At 29.2% G+C, this 19,268-nt stretch overlaps 1 protein-coding gene across 1 annotated transcript in view; it reads right to left on the bottom strand.

Annotated features, from left to right (window-relative positions):
- LOC106641725 (trehalase) overlaps positions 1-18,920 on the bottom strand; it is a 346,458-nt gene extending 327,538 nt beyond the window's left edge. The window contains exon 1 of the mRNA XM_014356239.3: positions 18,840-18,920. The gene's annotated coding sequence lies outside the window, so the exon portion shown is untranslated. The remainder of the gene's footprint in view (positions 1-18,839) is intronic.
- Between the last annotated feature and the right edge of the window lie 348 nt (positions 18,921-19,268).

Consider the following 19,268-nt stretch of genomic DNA (forward strand, 5'->3'; position numbering starts at 1 on the left):
AAATACATTTACCGCTCTCCTATACTGTGATTGTTAACAATAATCTTGTCAGAAAGTGCCTTTTCGATTGATAAAAGTTAAAAGGGAAAAAGGTAAATAAATACCTATTACGAGAGTAAGCAATCTAATTTTATAACCTGATTTACACCATAAAAGAAAAATTTTCGAGTAAATTTAATGGCATTACTTATAAGATGAGATTAAAATCTATCGATTCGTATTTTTAAAAAATTTTTTTACCTACTTGTCTTCGATCGTAAAGTAGATATGAAAAAGAGCGTTACCCAGCCGCCGTATCCATGGCGCCCGAGGCCGCGCCGAGCCGTGCGCCTCTGTGTTTATTTATCGATATCTCGCGAACCCGTTGCACTCCCACTCTGAAAATTTATTTACGTGTACTTGAAGATTTGCTCTTTCGATTAACGTAAGAAAAAAAAAAAAAAAAAAAAAAATACGTACTCTGAGAAAAACTAACCTTAACTTGTAACTTGATTTTAACCTCGAAGGAAGGGTTTGTGGCCAAAAATAATAGCACCAACGGAAAGAGCACGTGGGAAACTATTGATTCACGCTTTTGTATTATTTTTTTAACCACTAACTGGCGATCGTGAGCAAGTTGAGCATAGCGCGCTTCATTGAAACAATGCACCTTGCGCGGCGACTGTCTGGTTTCGCTTGGACGCGCTCATATGTATAGTTTTATTTAATCATTTTTAAAAAATTGTCATTCTTACTCTATTTGTATAAGTACATTAAAATTATTATTTGAAAAATCAAAATAAAACTCAATTAAATCATTAAGTGTACTTGGCCTTGTACCTCCTGGGTGGTGTTAAATTTACTGATAAATACATAAGTATTGCTTAACGATGTATATACAATAAGAATTTCATGCTAATATATTTTTACAATTTATAATAACTGTTGAGAATCTTTTCTTTTTTATTTTTAAATACAAACGTGATCATGGATCATTTTTTTGTTTACTAGTGATGTTTTTTAATGGCTGTTATATCATTGTAAATGTATTACTGACTTCTTATTTTAAATTTCTCAAGTAAAATAATTAATGTAACAATCTTGATCTAACTATTTTAAATTATACATTGCTTTTTTATTTTACAATACATTTGTTGCAAATCTTGCAAAACCAAACAAGTTTTAAGATGTCAAAAGTAACTGTTGAAGTTTTTCAGTATGACATAACAGCTGCTAAATACATTTTTTTAACCACAAGGTGGTAACATATTTTACCTTTGCAACAATAATAATTTATTCTTTCTTCTTGAGTACTTTATTGTGAAAATAAGAATCATTTTCACGTTTTTTTTAATATTACTAGATACCCTAGAAAACAACCAAAAAAAAAGTATTTAAAAGAATCCCCCTCCCCCCGAATTCACTATATCATGTAGATGGATGGATATCCTTATATTTCTTGTTCTCAAAGCTTGATTGTTTTAGTCAATTTAATAGAAAAATGATAATATAATGATACGATATTGTTTTTTCAATATTTTTCATGTTTATTTTATATTACAGAATATTACAAAAACAGTGCTTCAAAAATTCAAAATGTTTTGATAGTTTCTTTTAATTTTTTAAATCCTACAAATGATCTTCAATGAGATTTGCAATGCAATGAAATTTTCGATACCATTTTTAAAATATTTGAGAATATGGCTGAAAATGTTGAAAAAATCTAGCAGAAAACTTGTAAAACTGTTGTATTTATATTTTTAACTAGTAATTATTTCTGATAAGTAACAATTCTACCATATTGCTGCAATATCTCTCTCGTGTAAGTAGGAAGAACATTTAACACTACGTTGTAAGTGTTATAGTGTTATCCTATATGTCAATGGATTGCTATCAAAAAATTTCAGTAAATAAACAGGCTCAGACGTAAACCAAAAGGTCATAGAAACGAGTGATTTTACCACGAAAGTTTAACTTTTTTTTCAGTTTTTAAATAAAGAAAAAATCTAATAAAGTTTATTCGGTGAAATCATAAGCTTTAGCTTATTATCAAAGGATTGCTACATAGAAATTGAAGTAAATTAACACGCTCAGATGTAAGGCAACAGGTCACGGAAACATGTGTTGTTATCGTGACAATTCAAACTTCACAGCATTTTTAAGAAAAACAAAAAATCTAAGATATTAATCCACTAAAACTATAAACTTTAGCGTATTATTAACAAAAGATTGCAATTAATTCACATGTTTCTATGATTTCTCGCTTTACATCTGAGCTTGTTCATTGTACCGAAATTTTATCATGGCAATCCTTTGATAATAATAAGCTAACATTTAAGGTATCCTTGACAATTAGCTAAAGTTTATAGCTTTATTGAATGAACTTTCTTTCATTTTTTTTTTTTTTTTTAACTCAGTGAAAATCGAATCTTTACGATTAAATCACCCTTTTTATGACCACTCGCTAGACATTTGAGCCTGTTTTTTAAACTGGATTTCACTTCATAGCAATTCTGTAATAATTATTTGCTGAAGTCTTTAGTGTTACTGACTGAACATCTTTAGTTTTGTGTTTGAACTCAAAAATCTTCTTGTACTGTTAAAAAAATATTGAATTTTAATAACATTTTCACAGACAAGTTACATTAAATTTAATAATTTTGTAACTTAAAATATGATAAGTGACAGAAGTTTTGAATGTCATATATGTTTTTATTAAATTCCATTAAAATCTTATGAATTTTAATAAATCATTCAATAAAATTTTTTGATCGCTGTATGACAACAAAAAGATAAATAAAAGTATCAAAATTAAGATATTAAATTTAAATTTTTACAAATTCTAGCCTTACTTTTATGTAAAAATAAATAAAAATTCATTGGTGGGAATGTAAGATCTGATTTATTTAATATTATAAAAAAAAAACGAACAAAAAAAAATTTAATATTTAAATTGAATTTTATAATTTTGTGACTGAAATTTTAGTAAGACACAGAAAATTTTTAATTTTTAATCAATTTATTAAAATTCAGTGAATGTCTTAAGATTTCAATAACTCAGTTCTTTAGGTTTAATAAGTACTGTTTAAAGATACATTTTTAATAAAAATATCATAATTCTTATGCCTTTTTTTATATGATTTACATTCTTTATATTAATTTTAAAATGCAAACTTATAATTTTTGAGAATGTAAATATGTTAAATTTCAATTACTGAACCGTAAAAATGTGAGTAATTTTTATTAAAACAAGAGATGAACATTTTTAAATATTAAAAATTTTTTTTTAAATTACAATTGCTGTTGAAAAATATTTAAATACAAGACCAATCATAAGAACAATTGTAATTTTAATTTATGACTTATAAACTCTAGTTTGAATATGGAAAATGATATTTGAAACATTGTATTTCAAACATACAATTTTACTTAATAAACTTTAATTTTTGTAAACCAGCATATTCATTTTGCTCATTACTACATAGTAATATTTTCACAAATTGTAAAATTCACTTTTATTTGGAACGTGAAATTCAATAAATTTTAATTACTTAGTAACTGTTAAATATTAAGACCCGGAAAAATTAAAAAAAAAAAGTATATATATGTATATTATTTAACTTTTTTAAATTGAACGAATTTTCATATTTTCATGGATTGACGTATTAAATTTGTGCATTACTGATGATTAAATAGTAATTTATTAAATAAATAATTGTTAAAATCTTTTAGTGATACTTATTGTTTCATACAAATATTGCAATACTGTTATTCATTTTGAAAGTAATGAAATTGGAGTACATGTACAATTTTTTGTCATTCACTTGCATGTTTAAATTTAGATGAGCTGGTAAGATGTTGGACTGTGGCGCAAGAGATTGTGGGTTCGAAACCCGGCTTCAACATATTTTAATCTATCACTTTTTTTTGTTTTAGTCATAATATAGGTATTTATATATCAAAGTAAATTATTAATTCGCGTGTATGTTATAACTTAAAGTCACCTATATATATATATATATATATATATATATATATATATATATATATATATAATGTTTTATATTTATAACATTAGATACGAGAAAAATAAACTAATATTTGTTACTCTGAAAAAAGTAGAGTTTATTTAATAATTATTATACAATATTTACAATATTTACAGCGTAATTTTACCTGAAAAAAGTAGAGGAACGAAAATATAAGTCTATTATCTCTATTGTATTTTATATTTTACACTGAAGACTGTAATTTTATATTTCACTTGCTTCTTGATCCTTATTTGTTCGCACTACCTTTCTCTCTGAGTTTATATCTGTTACTACTCCTTTTCCTCTCTCTTCTCTATTGTTTCACTTCTTACCTTCAATATCCTTACCCCCTCTATCAATCACCTATCAAAGGACACGCTTTATTTGTATTTAAAGAGAGTATACTTTCTTTACATCTCCCCCCCTCCGTATTAGTCGAAAATTGGAACATCTCATTGCATTTTGTTTTATTTACATTTCTTTCTCACTAAAATCGTCGTCATTTAGTTCCATATTCATTGGAACCAATTTTGTTATGTGAAATAAATCTGGTTTTCTATTTTTTTCTGTTTTTATTTGATATATAGACTCTGAAATTTTATTTATTATTTCATAAGGTCCAATTCGTAATCTATCCATTTTTCTCCTATTTAGTCTGTTTCCATTTTCTATATATACTAGATCTCCAATTTTAAATATATGATTTTTTCTGTTTTTATCAAATATTTTCTTGTTATAATTGTGCGATTTAATGGTATTTTCTATTGCTGTTTGTCTATTCTTTAGCCAGATGTCTTTGTTATTTATTGTTATTAATTGTTGAGGTGTTATGCTTACATCAGTCCCATCTAGTAAATATTGCGGTGTGAATCCTGTAACAGAATGTTCTGTCTCATTATACTTTTTTATACATTCATGAGCTATTGATGTCCAAGCTTTTTTATTTTGGTTTTCGTTTAATTTGCACCTAATTTTATTAACTATTGTTTGATTGAGTCTTTCATTTAATCCGTTAGAAAATGGCGCATTAACAGCTGTAAAAACTATTTTGATATTATTGTGTTCCAAAAAATCTTTGAAATCTTTTGAGTTTATTCCTGGGTACTGATCTGACAAAATCATTTCTATTTGTTCAGTATCTATTATTTTTCTTACTAGTTTAATAAAGTCACTTGCCGTTTGTGTCTTAGATGTTATTATATAAGCATACCTGGTAAAGTGATCTACTAGGAGGTGTAAATATTTTTTTGTTGATCTATTTCCTCCAAATCCACCAATGGTATCTATTGAGACAATTTCAAAAGGTTTTTTTGCTGGGCCTAAATGTGACATTTGGCCGTATTTAAGTTGACCTCTTGATTTATTTTCTATACATATTTTACATTCTCTACATGTTTTGATTATATTTTTTGTTAAATTCTTCGCTGTGTAGTTTGTGCTTATTCTAGTCATCATTTGTTTTATTCCAATATGAAACCATTCTTTGTGTATTTTTTTAATCAATTTTTTACTAAACTCTTCTGATAGTATTATTTTTTCTTTTTTTCTACTCTTTTTATAAAAAATTTCATTTCTTTTTATTAACATTTTATTTGATTTTTGTATTTCTTTGTTTTTTTCTTGATCTATTTTGATTTCATCTATTTCTATTAAATTTATTATTCTTAAAAATTCTTCGTTATTTATTTCTGGTTCTAATACCGGATTTCGGCTAAGACAGTCTGCTTCTATATTTTCTTTTCCTGGGATATATTTTATTGTAAAATCATATTGCGATAAATAGTAAGTTAAATCACCTAGTTCTTCGTCTGTTCTTACTTTAATATTTAGATTTTCTAATGGTTTATGGTCTGAATATACTATAAATTTTTTTCCAATAAGCCACTGCTGCCAATATTTTATTGCTTCTTTTATAGCCAAACATTCCAAATATATTGCTTTTTTTTTTTTTTTGTGTTTCTGTTAGTTTTTTTGAAAAATATGCTATCGGTTTATCTTTTCCATCAAATTGTGTTTGTTTAAACACTGCTGCTATTCCTTCTATTGATGCATCTGTGTACAGTTTTATTTCTAAGTTTGGGTCAAATATCTCTAAAATTGGTTTTGAGCACAGTAACTTTTTTGTTTGTTGAAATGATTTTTCACATTCCTCTGTCCATATAAATTTTTCATTTTTCCTAAGTAATTTGTGGAGTGGGTCTAATAATATCGCACTTTTCGGAATATATTCATGATAAAAGTTTATTTTGCCTAAAAATTGTCTAATATTTTTTTGGGTTCTTGGTTGTGGAAAGTTTTCTATTGCTATTAAATTATCTTTTATTGGACGAACGGTATTATTTTCTATTATGTGTCCGAGATACTTTGCAGAATTTGAACCAAATGTACATTTTTTAAATTTTAATCGAAATCCTTCTTTTAATATTGCGTTTAAAACTTGTTTGATGTGTTCTATATGTTTTTCAAAAGTTGGTGAAAATATAAGTATATCATCTATGTAATTTTCTGCAAAATTTTTTAAATTATTTTTTTTTAAAATGTTGCTTAGTATTCTTTGGAATATTGCTGGTGCTGTTTTTAAGCCAAACGGAAGGCAAGTCCATTGGTAGTGTCCATCTTGTGTAATAAAACCAGTTTTATTTCTATCTTCAATTCTAAGAGGTATTGACCAAAAAGCCGAATTTATATCTAGGGTGGTGAAAAATTTACAGTTTCTTGTTTTTGTTATTAAATCTTCGATTAGTGGAAAAGGTTGTGCTTGCGGTACAATTAATTTATTTAGGTCTCTAAAGTCTATGCATAGTCTTGATTTCTTATTTTCTTCTTTTTTAAATGCTAGAGTAACAGGTGCTGCAAAAGGGCTGTACGATTCTTCTATTAATTTTTTTTCAAGTAATTTTGCTACTTGTTGTTCTATCTCTTTTTTATCTTCTATTGTACATCTATATGGTCTTTTGCTACAGTATTTTTCTTCTATTAAATCTATTCTTGCTTCATAATCTTTAACTGTCCCTATGTCATATTTGTTTTTTGCAAAGACTGAATTGTATTTCTTAATTATATTTTTTATCTCTTTCTTTTTACTATTTTCTAAATGTTCTAATCGTAAATCGCTTTCCTCTTCTGTCACATGCTCATTAAAGTTTATTTTTACTTCCGTAACCTTTTCTGTTGAATTCTGTTTTATATGTTGATCTTTTTCTTTGATTATTTTTTTCTTTTGGGAAATATTTAAATTCTCATCTTGTATAAGTCTAAATTTTTTTATCATATCTAAACCTATTATAATATCCTCAAAGTCTTCTCTTTCCACTATATCTAAGTCTATTTCTTTTTCTATTTCGAATATTTTTACTTTTACTTTTATTAAGCCTTTTGTTTCGCTGACACCATTGACTGACTTCAAATATATTTTGTTTACATTTTTTTCTTCTTCTTGTATTTTAACTATTCTTTTATTTATTAATGATATCTGAGCCCCGGAATCATATGTTCCTATAACCCTCAATTTATTATTTAACAATATTGGTATTTTAATCAATGGTGTCTCTATTCGTTTTTTTCTTCTGTATATAAATCTGCATTTATTCTTTCATTTGCCCCAACTACTCTTGTTTTATCTTTATTCTTAAACCAACATTTTTCTTCAGGATGGAATCTGTTAGATTTTCCTATTTTCTCACATATTTGACACGGTTTTTTTTCTTCATTTTTATGTTTATAATTGTATCTATTATCATTTTTCTTGCTTATAATTTTTTTGTTCAAACTTTCATGTTTTCTTATTTCATTTATTAATATTGTTGAATCTACACATTCTTCTTTATCTAATTTATTTCTTATCCATTCTGGCAGACCCATTACTATCAACGCTATTATTGTCTTTTTTCCCATGTTTGGGTCCACATTTATTAATAATCTTTCTTTTTTTATCGCATACTCTGTTAATGAACCTTCATAATATTTATAGGACAATGCATATATAGATGAATTCCAACTTCTATCTGCAAAAGTTTTTAGAAATTTTTCTTTCCATTCTTGCCAGTTATTATTTATTTTTAATTCTGTTTGTGCTGTATAATGCCAGTCCATGCAGGCTTTATCTAAAAATAATCTTAAAATTTCAATTTTTGTATTATCTTCAATAATTTCAAATCTTTCACATTCTTTTTCAAATGTATTCATCCATTGAGTTATATTCGTCTGTTTTTCATTAAATTTTTCTAAAATAAATTTTTCTGATATACTTTTTAAGTTAAGCTTGCTATTATCTTTTTGTTTGTTTGTTAATAATTGTTCTATCAAGTTGTTTATATCTACAGGATTTTCTATTATTTTTTTTTCTTTTTCAATTTCGTTTAAATATACATTCTTAAATTGAAAATTTCCTATTTCATCTATATATACTTTTGCTAACTCATCATCTAATCCTATCCATAACTTCTGTTGTGTACCCCTTTTAGCGTTACTTTTAAATTTAATAAATACCTCTGTTTTCTTGACTTCTGTGTGATTGTCTATATTTTGATATTGCCGTGGTATAGCATACTGTATTCCTTTTTCCGTTTCGATGAAGGTTATATTTGTTATGTTTGTTTTGCTATCACTCGGTGAGGAAACAACTTCAAAATTAAATCTTAATTTTGGCATTTTTGTTATCTTGAGACAATATTTTCGTTCTATAATGTTTTATATTTATAACATTAGATACGAGAAAAATAAACTAATATTTGTTACTCTGAAAAAAGTAGAGTTTATTTAATAATTATTATACAATATTTACAATATTTACAGCGTAATTTTACCTGAAAAAAGTAGAGGAACGAAAATATAAGTCTATTATCTCTATTGTATTTTATATTTTACACTGAAGACTGTAATTTTATATTTCACTTGCTTCTTGATCCTTATTTGTTCGCACTACCTTTCTCTCTGAGTTTATATCTGTTACTACTCCTTTTCCTCTCTCTTCTCTATTGTTTCACTTCTTACCTTCAATATCCTTACCCCCTCTATCAATCACCTATCAAAGGACACGCTTTATTTGTATTTAAAGAGAGTATACTTTCTTTACATATATATATATATATATAACAATAAATAATTAAAACTGAAGGAATCAATTAATTCTCGATAATCATGACGATATTTATAGATATATATCAAAATAAATTATTAATAGCGTGTATGTTATCACTTAAAGTCACTTATATATATATATATATATATATATATAACAATAAATAATAATTACTTAAGGAATCAATTAATTCTCGATAATCATGACTTATTTCATTGATAAATAAAAAACACTTAAAAAGACCTTAAATTTACAGCTGTCAACGATCAGATTATTTAACAAAAGGAGCTTTTTTTTTAATAATTGATACTGTTTTACATTTATTTTGGGATATAATGAACGATTTTTACTTAACGGTTTTTAAAATATAAAATTTATCGTTAAGCTGAAAACGTTACAACCGTTACATCAAATTTATCTTATAAACATTTAATACTTTTAAAATACAGTACCAGAAAATTTTTTCCTCATTACTTATGAAATTTTAATGAATTTTTTCTTACAAATACTTATTTATTTCAAAAGATATGTTTTTAACTACTGTACGTACTTTTTAAAATTACACTATTTTATTGATATTAAACTTATAAACTATTTGTTAAATTTTAATCTTGTGTTCTTCAACTTTAATATTAATTTTTAATTTTATTTCAAAACTGCTTATGAAATTTGCTTCCAATACATAGTTATTTAGTTATTAAATTTAATATACATTTTTCTAACAGTGATGAGCTCCCTGGTGACAGATGCACATTTCTTGTATCTTTTTTGCTTCAAATCTAAGCCTGTTTATTTCAGAATTTTTTTTTTTTTTTTTTAATTCTAGATGACTAACAGAAGCTAGTGTCTTTAGTTTTTCCAGGTTGAATATTTTTACTCTACAGTTTGTATTCAGAAAGCATACAATGAGTGCTCTTATGTAAGTGACACACTTACGGCCCTTGCCGATATGATTCCTCATCTTCGTGTTTTAATTGTTAATAACTTTTTTTTTACTTCGTTACACTTTTTCGCCTATGCTTTGAAACAATGAACTTGCTATCACAGGAAAAATCGGAAAAAAATTTTCTTATCTCTGTGCTGGAAAGTCCCTGACAACTTCAGATTCACATATTTTTATATAACATTCCTGTGTATAGTACACCGCAGATACCCTGCACAGATTCCATCTGCATCTAGTACTTCTTAAAAAGAAAACTTTTTGTTTTCCTACAAAGTTGTTCCCTTAAAATTTACCTTGTAACAAAACTAAAAGGTAGGGTCAGTTTGATGTGTTTAAACATCATTTTTAAAGGAATTTTGGAAGCCCTTACACAGTGGCAATAAATTAAATTAAAAAATCGTTAGCCTTAAAAAATGTTTAAATTGGAATCTTAATTTGGTCAACTTTTGCTTACATTTTGTTTGACAGTTGTAGTATTATTCCTTTTACTAGTTTATAAATAAATCATCGGAAGTGATATTGACTTTTGACTGGTACTAAATGAGAAACCGAACATTAAATATATTAATAGCCTGCTGTATCCTAAGTATATGAAAAACTTAAAGCATTGTGTTAATTTATTTAAAGAGAGATTTACATCATTACTTCTCAAATTGCAACAAAATTAAAAACAATTTGAGTTGAATAATAGAATATTCTCAAGGTCCTACTAATATCTTGTACAAAAATATTTGTGTTATCTCTTTTAGACAGTGTAATCGAACATTATTATAATATAAATTTTTATTTGCTATCTGACCGTTTTATTTTAAACCAAATACAAAAAAAAGTAATAATAATGGTGATGATCATAATAATAATTATAATAATAATAATAACAATAGTATTATCATGACAATAATAATGAGAAGAACAATAAGAAAAATAATAATAATAACATTAATGGTGATAATGATGATGATGATGATGATGATGATGATGATGATGATGATGATGATGATGATGATGATGATGATGATGATGATGATGATGATGATGATGATGATGATGATGATGATGATGATGATGATGATGATAAAAGGTACAGTAAAAGTGTTCAGTACATGCCTCGCCATGTTATGACCGGAAAGTAAATAACACTTGCATTGCAAAAAATTACCATAAATTAGGAAAGTTCAACTATTATTTATTTAAATCTTGATGCTCTGCGTAATAATACAATGCTAGATTATACAAATTAGTTTTGGAAACAGCAAGATTGAATGTTTAACGAATTTCACATCACTCTTCTAGAACTTCGCTGCAGAACTAGTAGTACTGGCAACATAACACGGCGCAATAAATTTAAATTATTGACATGGTGAACTAGACTATAAATGTATGGTTGGTAATTCTTATGTCAATACTTAATCGGATACGTTTATTGTTAACATCGCAAACGAACGAGCGGAACTCGCAACAGAGCCATTATGGTGAATACATCATGTTGTGTAAAGTGCAAAATTTGAATCCCTCGCTATTTAGTGTTTTTCTATTGATTTTGTCTCTTGAAACTTCTATCTTCGAAGTTACAGAGTAGCAGGTTATTAGTACATACTGCAATTTATTGTCAGTGTGGTAATGACAAGCAAGAAATCTGATTTGACAGATAAATACGCATGGAGGTTCAAAAACTGCAAGGCTTTAAAACCGGTTCTTAAAGATTCTTCATTTAACGGCTCGAATTTTATCCTTGCATAAAATTAAAATTTGTCAAACCAAAGTACAATTAAAATCAGCGAGTTGAATAAGGACAGTGGATTTCCAATGGTATTGAGAGAGGTTGCAACAGAAGTTTTTTTTTCGTGTTACTGACAGGCCGCCAGTTATTCTGGCGTCCCTTGTGAAACAAAACGTAAAACCTGGTATAACTACCATGAGCGATTGCTGAAAAGCTTATTATTGTTTACGTAAGGAAGGCTACAAGCATCTACTGACTTCCACACTGAGAAAAGTGGTATTGAAAAAATTATTATAAGTGTAACAAAAATTACTATATTTTTTAGGAAAGCTGAGACATACTCGCCCGATAACACTAAGTCTTACGTTTATAGTAAATTTTATTACATTTGAATTAATTATTACAATAGGCAGTCATACAAAAATTACTATAGTCTACAATACAAATTACTATGTCTAACATAGTAAAAATCGTGATGTCGTAATTTTAACTATTCAACAAAGTAAATCTTATTATAATTTTTCGAAAATGTATTTTATTCTGGAGTAAAATTTACTATGTTACATAGTAAAATATCTGGTTTCATTGCATTCCTATCCAACATAGTAAAAATTGGGTCGCAAGGTATAGTAATATTTATGATAAAATTTTATATTAGGTTGGGTATATTTGTGATTTACTATATATATATATATATATATATATATATATATATATATATATATGTTGACATACGAGTCTGGAACGAAGCCAAGTGTCGGATGTGCGAGCAATACAAGATGCAAACACTGCTTTAACATTAAACTTCAACACAAAAATCTTCAAAGATTTCACTAGTAAGTATACGCATCCTTTAATTACTGCCAATTATCGTGTTGGGAGCATTTGTGTAAGTAAATCTAACTCCCAAAACTAATCCTTTGTTTCCTAACCCTATTGTGTGAAAGGTTCTTTAGGTATAAGCTATCTCATTTTTCCATCACAAGTGTGTAAATAATTAGTCTTATTATGGACGATGTTACAAATGATTTTATTTGGAGTAAAATCAAAGAAGAAGATTTAACTAACTGTTGTATAACGTATTCAGTATTATTGTGTAATGGTTATCAGTATGTTCCTTAAAAATTGGATTTAAAGGTTGTAACGACGTAAACTGCAAATTTGAATAAAGTTTATTTTTATAAAAAAAAATGGAGTAGTTTTTATACAATGTTCACGTCCATGTCCGTAGATATTGAAATATTGATAACTTTTTATTATTTAAGAATCGTTTATATTACGTACGTATGTGCAATACCATATCTACTCTATCGATACGCATACGAACTCAGGTCGGCGTGGTCCAGTGGTTACAACACCGAATTCCGGAGCTGCAGGTTGGAGGTTCGAATCCCGGTGGATGCAATTTTTCTAACATGAATCTCTTTTTTTCAAACATAAAATGAAATTACCTAATAATACTTATAACTCTCATGACTAATATAATCGATAATCCCCACCTCATAATCTAGTTAATTTAATCATATAATTAACGGAGTGATAATGTATTATTTTCAATTTTGAAAATATAACAATTATTATCCAACATAGTAAAAATTATTTTACGTCGAAAGCAAAATTTGCTATCCAACATAGTAAAATTTAATATTCTCAGAATTTACTATGTAAAATAGTAAGTATTATAATACGGCAAGTATGTCTCAGCTTTCCTAAAAAATATAGTAATTTTTGTTACACTTATAATAATTTTTTCAATACCACTTTTCTCAGTGCAGGTACTCGGTAACATTAGAAGACAATAAAGTCACCGAAGCTTGCACTAATACAATGGAAGGTATGAGGACAGCTGTTAAATGGATGTTTTCAGCTGATGAGGCTGTGTATACATGAAGTCCAAAAGTCTCGAGACTGCAAGTCAAGTTTCTGGGCGGATGATTCAGTTTCAACTTACCTATGCTGAATAGAAAAAAAAAATTTTTTTAACAATGGAATAGACGTCATATTCGTAATAAAGCTGTATGATGTGTAACTGAACTATAACATTTAAAACTCATTTAGATATCACACTTCAAAAAATTTCATAGCTTACTTTCATACTAGAATTCTGACAACATAACCTGCCTTTTTATCGACTCGTTACTAACGAAAATTTATTCAGTTTTCGTAACTTTATGCGTCCAGTATTGAGTGTACGTTAGTTTAAGTTTAATCATCTGACAAAGCTTTCACTGGCACTCCACAGAACTCGGGACTCCCATGTATTAACTACGAGAACATCCCAAATGGCGCCGTTAATGCCAAAGTTCAGTACCAAATTTTCCGGCATGAAAGCAAGGGATCTTATATGAACGGTTCTATTTTAATTAACTACAATTCTATTGTCATATGGTCATTTGTAGAATTAGTGCTTCTAACACGATACCGATACACTTTATCTAATTCAAATAATTTTGGAGTGATTACTACACTTTCTTCGTCACATAGTCGACATTAATTCCATACTAACTAGGCAAGGTTAGTCAGTTCATCTGATGTGCTACATTTATAGGTATAGCCGATACGTTCCGTTTATCTGATAAGCCCCATGACCCTTATTTTCTTATTCTTCTGCTAATTTGTTTTCTCTTGAACGATTTTTTTTTTAATAAAATACTCCAATATCTTGTTATAAGTATCAGTTCCGTGAGCTGCCTCATGAGAATAGAATTATAAATAATTTTTTTTATCAGGTTACTGCGACAGTCGATTGGCCTGGTTGCTAGGACCACCCACTCACCACTTATGTTTGGGGTTTCATTGCCACACCCATTGACCAATTAATGTTAGATTAATATTACCCTTAATTAATATCAGACTTATTTTACCATGGATTCAGTGGGAATATCTTCGGTGTAACACCTTGTTAGTTAAGTTCGAACTCTCTGTATCAATGGTTCATCGGGTCCAATCGCCACTGTGTAGTCTTTTCTCCGAGAAAACTCCGTATTACAGGACATCCACTCCTCACCGGTTAAGCCGGCGCTCTCTGTTGAAGCATCGGATTCAGGCTAATTAGCATCCCCGGAGAAGCTTCTTGTTTCAGGGGCCGTTCCTTACCGGTAAAGTCGGCGATCTCTGCCTGGCATCGGATCCGCTAACCCTTACCAATACCCCTAACACTGTTTCGCATCCACCCAGGCCCAAAGACCTGTGGGGCAAGGAAAAAAACTCTGGGATCACTCTGAAGAAAAATTCTACGAAAAACCCGCCCCAAAACAGCCAGGAGTTTACTACAACTAAAAAGGATGACCTTTTTCTTAAAGTTAAAGGAATAAAGGATAGAGAGGCTCTGGTTACAAGTATAGCTAACGCCGTTGAAGGGCTAGGATCCGTTAAAATAGAGGAGAAAAGGGTAACGCTCGAAATCCAGGATCTGAATCCGATTACGGAGAAGGCTGACGTTGAACTTGTATTAAGTAGAATCCCTGGTTACTCACCACAGATGAGAATAGTGATGCTGCTAGGAGCGAATAAAAAAGGGCAGACGGTACCTTTGGTGAATACTGGAGAGACTGATACCAGATATACAGAAGAAACAAAGAAGCTGTTAATATAATAGGCTTCACAATCTGCCAAGTAAGGAGACGGGTTGAAGTCCGCAGATGCTACCAGTGTCTGGGGTATGGACACACAACCCGGAACTGCAACAAGGAGGACCGCTCGAAGCTATGCTTTCGATATGGCAGCTGCAGTCAGTGTAAGAAAAATTACAAGGAGGAGGCCCAATGTTTCGCTTGCGGAACAGACAGTGCCAAACACGGAGCAGGTAGCGGCAGCTGCCCAGCATTTAGAAAGGTACTAGAAGGGGCCAAAAGTAAGGTGCCTACTATACGCAGATAGAGCTTAAAAGGATGATAGCTAGATAACCATTGCTGACCCAAGCTGTGCTGATTTACTCGAGCCATTAGCAAGGGGAAGCAACGAAAATCGATGTTTCCGCAAAACAGCAGACGGCCAGACGTCATAAAGAGAAGGCAACATCACGACCGTAACGACACTCCGATGGAAGGCTACGTCAATGGTCAACACTTCATGGTCCTGGCTCGAAGTATTAATGCGAAAGCGGATTCCGAGCCGGGTGTCTCAGTCGATAGGTCTTGCCAGTTTAGAGGGTATTCAGTCATTATCGCGAAGAACACCGTTTTATCAAGTTTCAAAGTAATTTATCTCGGGTAACAAAAATAAAATAAAATAAAATAGAATTAATAATAATAATAAAAATAATTATTATTGTAATAATAATAATTTTAATAATTATAATAATAATATTAATAACTATTATATTGATCTAGTATATTCTGTTAGTCAACTTTTTTAATAATTAAATTTTTTTTTTTACTTTGCAGAACTCAATTGCGTATTTAAATAAGGACTATAAATAATTGAACTTTTATGAATTCTCGTGAGGTGCTCCAAAACTACATACCAGTGAATAATAGACGATGAAGATGAAAGTAGCAGACCAACTGCAGCAGCGATACATTCAAAACAACAAATTCTACCTTGAGTACCCTTTGTACTAGATTGAGTGACCCTTCATTTTGCTAAATTTAGAAGATACCTGGGCTAGTAGAAAACTCGTTGCTACTAACAAATCAAATTTTTTTTTAATTTAAGTCGTTCATTAAATTTTTTTATACTATCAGTAATTTTTTAAAGTTAGGGGTATTGGTACTAGCTCTTGGATATTTGAGTTTAATATATACGTCATTTTACAAAAATTCCGATACCCCATGAAACCCATGTTTAAAAACGACGGATCAAATCATTTCGAGCCAGACCTTTTTTGAAACGGTGTAAGTCAATTATCACAAAATGCATTTCCGGGATCGACTAAAAATTTTTTTGCATGGCTGTTAGGTTGAAAAAACAAGACAAAATGGCATTACTGTATCGCAAAGCATTTAAAAATTTCATTTTTTGTGGCTTCTGGTGCCTAGACGTTAATTTTTTTATTTTTTTGAACGATGTACTATCAAAAAAGTTTGAGGTGTTTAGTACCTTATTTAATAACTTAGAACCGAAATAAAATTTGTTTTCAAGTACGCGACGTTTTATTTGTGTAGATTACGACACTTTTGAATTGCGCACCACAAACTATTTAATTTAGCGAAGTGATTAATTTTCAGACACTTAGAATAAATCGTTTTGTATTTTGGAGAGTACGAGAGCACTGTTAATTTTTTTGCAGCCCTAAATTTTTATGTGGCTGTCTGTAGTATCATCGCGTTTTTCCCGGTAAAATAAGCAGTCATTACCGTACTGCCCCTAATCTCAGAGGGATTTGAAATCATTTATGAGATGACAGTAGCGTACGAAGGGGTATAGAATTCAGATGTGACCAACGGAATTTCGTTGAAAAATTTCATCTTAGAGCTTCACAATCGCAAAAAAAGTACCGTTACGGTAATAACAAGTCTGTTATTACCGTAACAATCTATCAAAATTTTTTAAAAAATGCATTTAAATTAACATAGGTTTTTAATAAATGATTGTTAGGCCTAAGAGTTTCCAATTCGTTTGGGCCTAATATAATTTTAAAATTCTAATTATTTCAATTAAAAAATATCGATTGGAGTGTGAAAACATAGCAGTTTTTGTGAAAGCAATAACAGCTGACGTTACAAATCAACCTATTTCAATTGAGAAAAAAAAAAGAAAAGAAAAAAAAAAAAACATACGAATCATCGAAATTTGTTTTTCATTTAATCTTGTCAAATTATGGTGTCAGCAGAAAATGAAAATCAGTTTAATTAATATTTTTTTCATTACAAATTTATAATGTATACAGGCATAACCTGTAAGACTGCCATGTAATACTGTAAATGATGTTACATCATTCTCTTTAATAACTCGTTCTTTGGATTTTCTACATTTGAGGTAGAATTTTTATTAGACGATATCGCTGCTAGAAATAGTCAGCTAGTTTCAGCTTCATGGATAATAAATACTGTAAGCCATAAATTTTTTTGTCATGATTTATAACAGTAAATAATGTTTATTTATAAAATTTGATTATTTTTTCTCACTTTAGACATAATAAGTACTCTACGGGGAAATAAAAATGAACTGATGATAACTAGTAACAGTTGTAAAATTCTATTCTCAGGTTTCGATGTTATTTCTTTCATGGGTTATTATCACCTATCGTAAGTTATTTACTAAAATGGTTTTGGCCTTGGAAGCTTCAAAACTGGCAGAAAAATGTCAATGATATAAATTAATACTAGAAGATAAATTGTGGAAAACCTTCAACTGTTAAACAACCATGCTTATATTTCAGAATGATGTATAATTTTGAAGGTCATTAGAAAAAATTTTTATGTGAATATTTCTATACAATAATATACAGAATGTATTTACTAATTAAATGTTCCTTTTCATTTAAGATTTTAAAAAATAGATTCATACAATTTACGTTTGTCAAAGACAGATAACACTACTTGTGTAATAGAATCAAAAACTAAGAATGCATAAATTTGTTTAGATTAATTATTGCTATTGAATGTTCAACTTAGAGAAATTGTTTTTTGTTATCAAAATGATATTCATTAAGTATGTATTTGCTATTAACACACAATTAAATAAAGGTGTAAAACAAACACATGACCATATTGGAAGCAGCTGTTTATTCATGTTAGTATAAAAACAATATTTGGCCAGAGTAGCAATAGACTCTTGGAAATTCCTCTATTGTTAATACAATATAATTATTAGTTACCACTTAAAAATTTTTTAAAACATTGAAGGACTCGAACCTTATGGATTATAACCACAATTAAACTACAAAATTGATCGCCAACATTTTCACAGTTTAACTGCTTAATACATTTAAAAGTAGACACACTCATCAAAACTCTGTTATCGTAATAGACAATATTAAAATCTTCCTGATAAATCAGAAATGTTAGTATGTGATCAAAAAAAAAGTTTTTAATATACTCTGCAAAAATTGACAGGAGTTACGAAAATAGATAATCATAACATTCCTTTACACATGATTATATCCTATAAAACTTGCAGACCGGTATATTTTATTGTACGTACACTTAACAACGGTACATGACTACACAGCAGCCTATCAACTCTCGAATCTCGAAAACTTAAAATACGATCATCCGTAGGAGCTAATTAACTGTTATCGGTTACGGGCCATTAACTGTTCAAAAACCAGAGAATACACAATATACTTTTCTTGCATAAAAGGCCAGATCGGCCGTTTTCGCGACCGCAGCCTTTTCTCTTCATATTTTAGTTATGCCCCCCGTAAGGCAGGCAGCGTTAGTGTCGGGGGACAACTACAGTTGGTCGAGGGACCTCAGCCTCAGGTTAGGCGGATTCAAAATATCGGAACTTTTTCCCTAGGTCGTGTATATATATAGCTATGTTCCGTCGAGCAGACAGCACAGCAGTAAAGGGGCATTGCCAAAGACACGCGGAAATTCAAAATTGTAATATTAATAACACAAGCGCCTA

The sequence above is a fragment of the Copidosoma floridanum genome, unplaced genomic scaffold (genome assembly GCF_036245765.1).
Source record: "Copidosoma floridanum isolate Cflo_tuat_1 unplaced genomic scaffold, Cflo_Japanese_pri ptg000004l, whole genome shotgun sequence".
NCBI lineage: Eukaryota > Metazoa > Arthropoda > Insecta > Hymenoptera > Encyrtidae > Copidosoma > Copidosoma floridanum.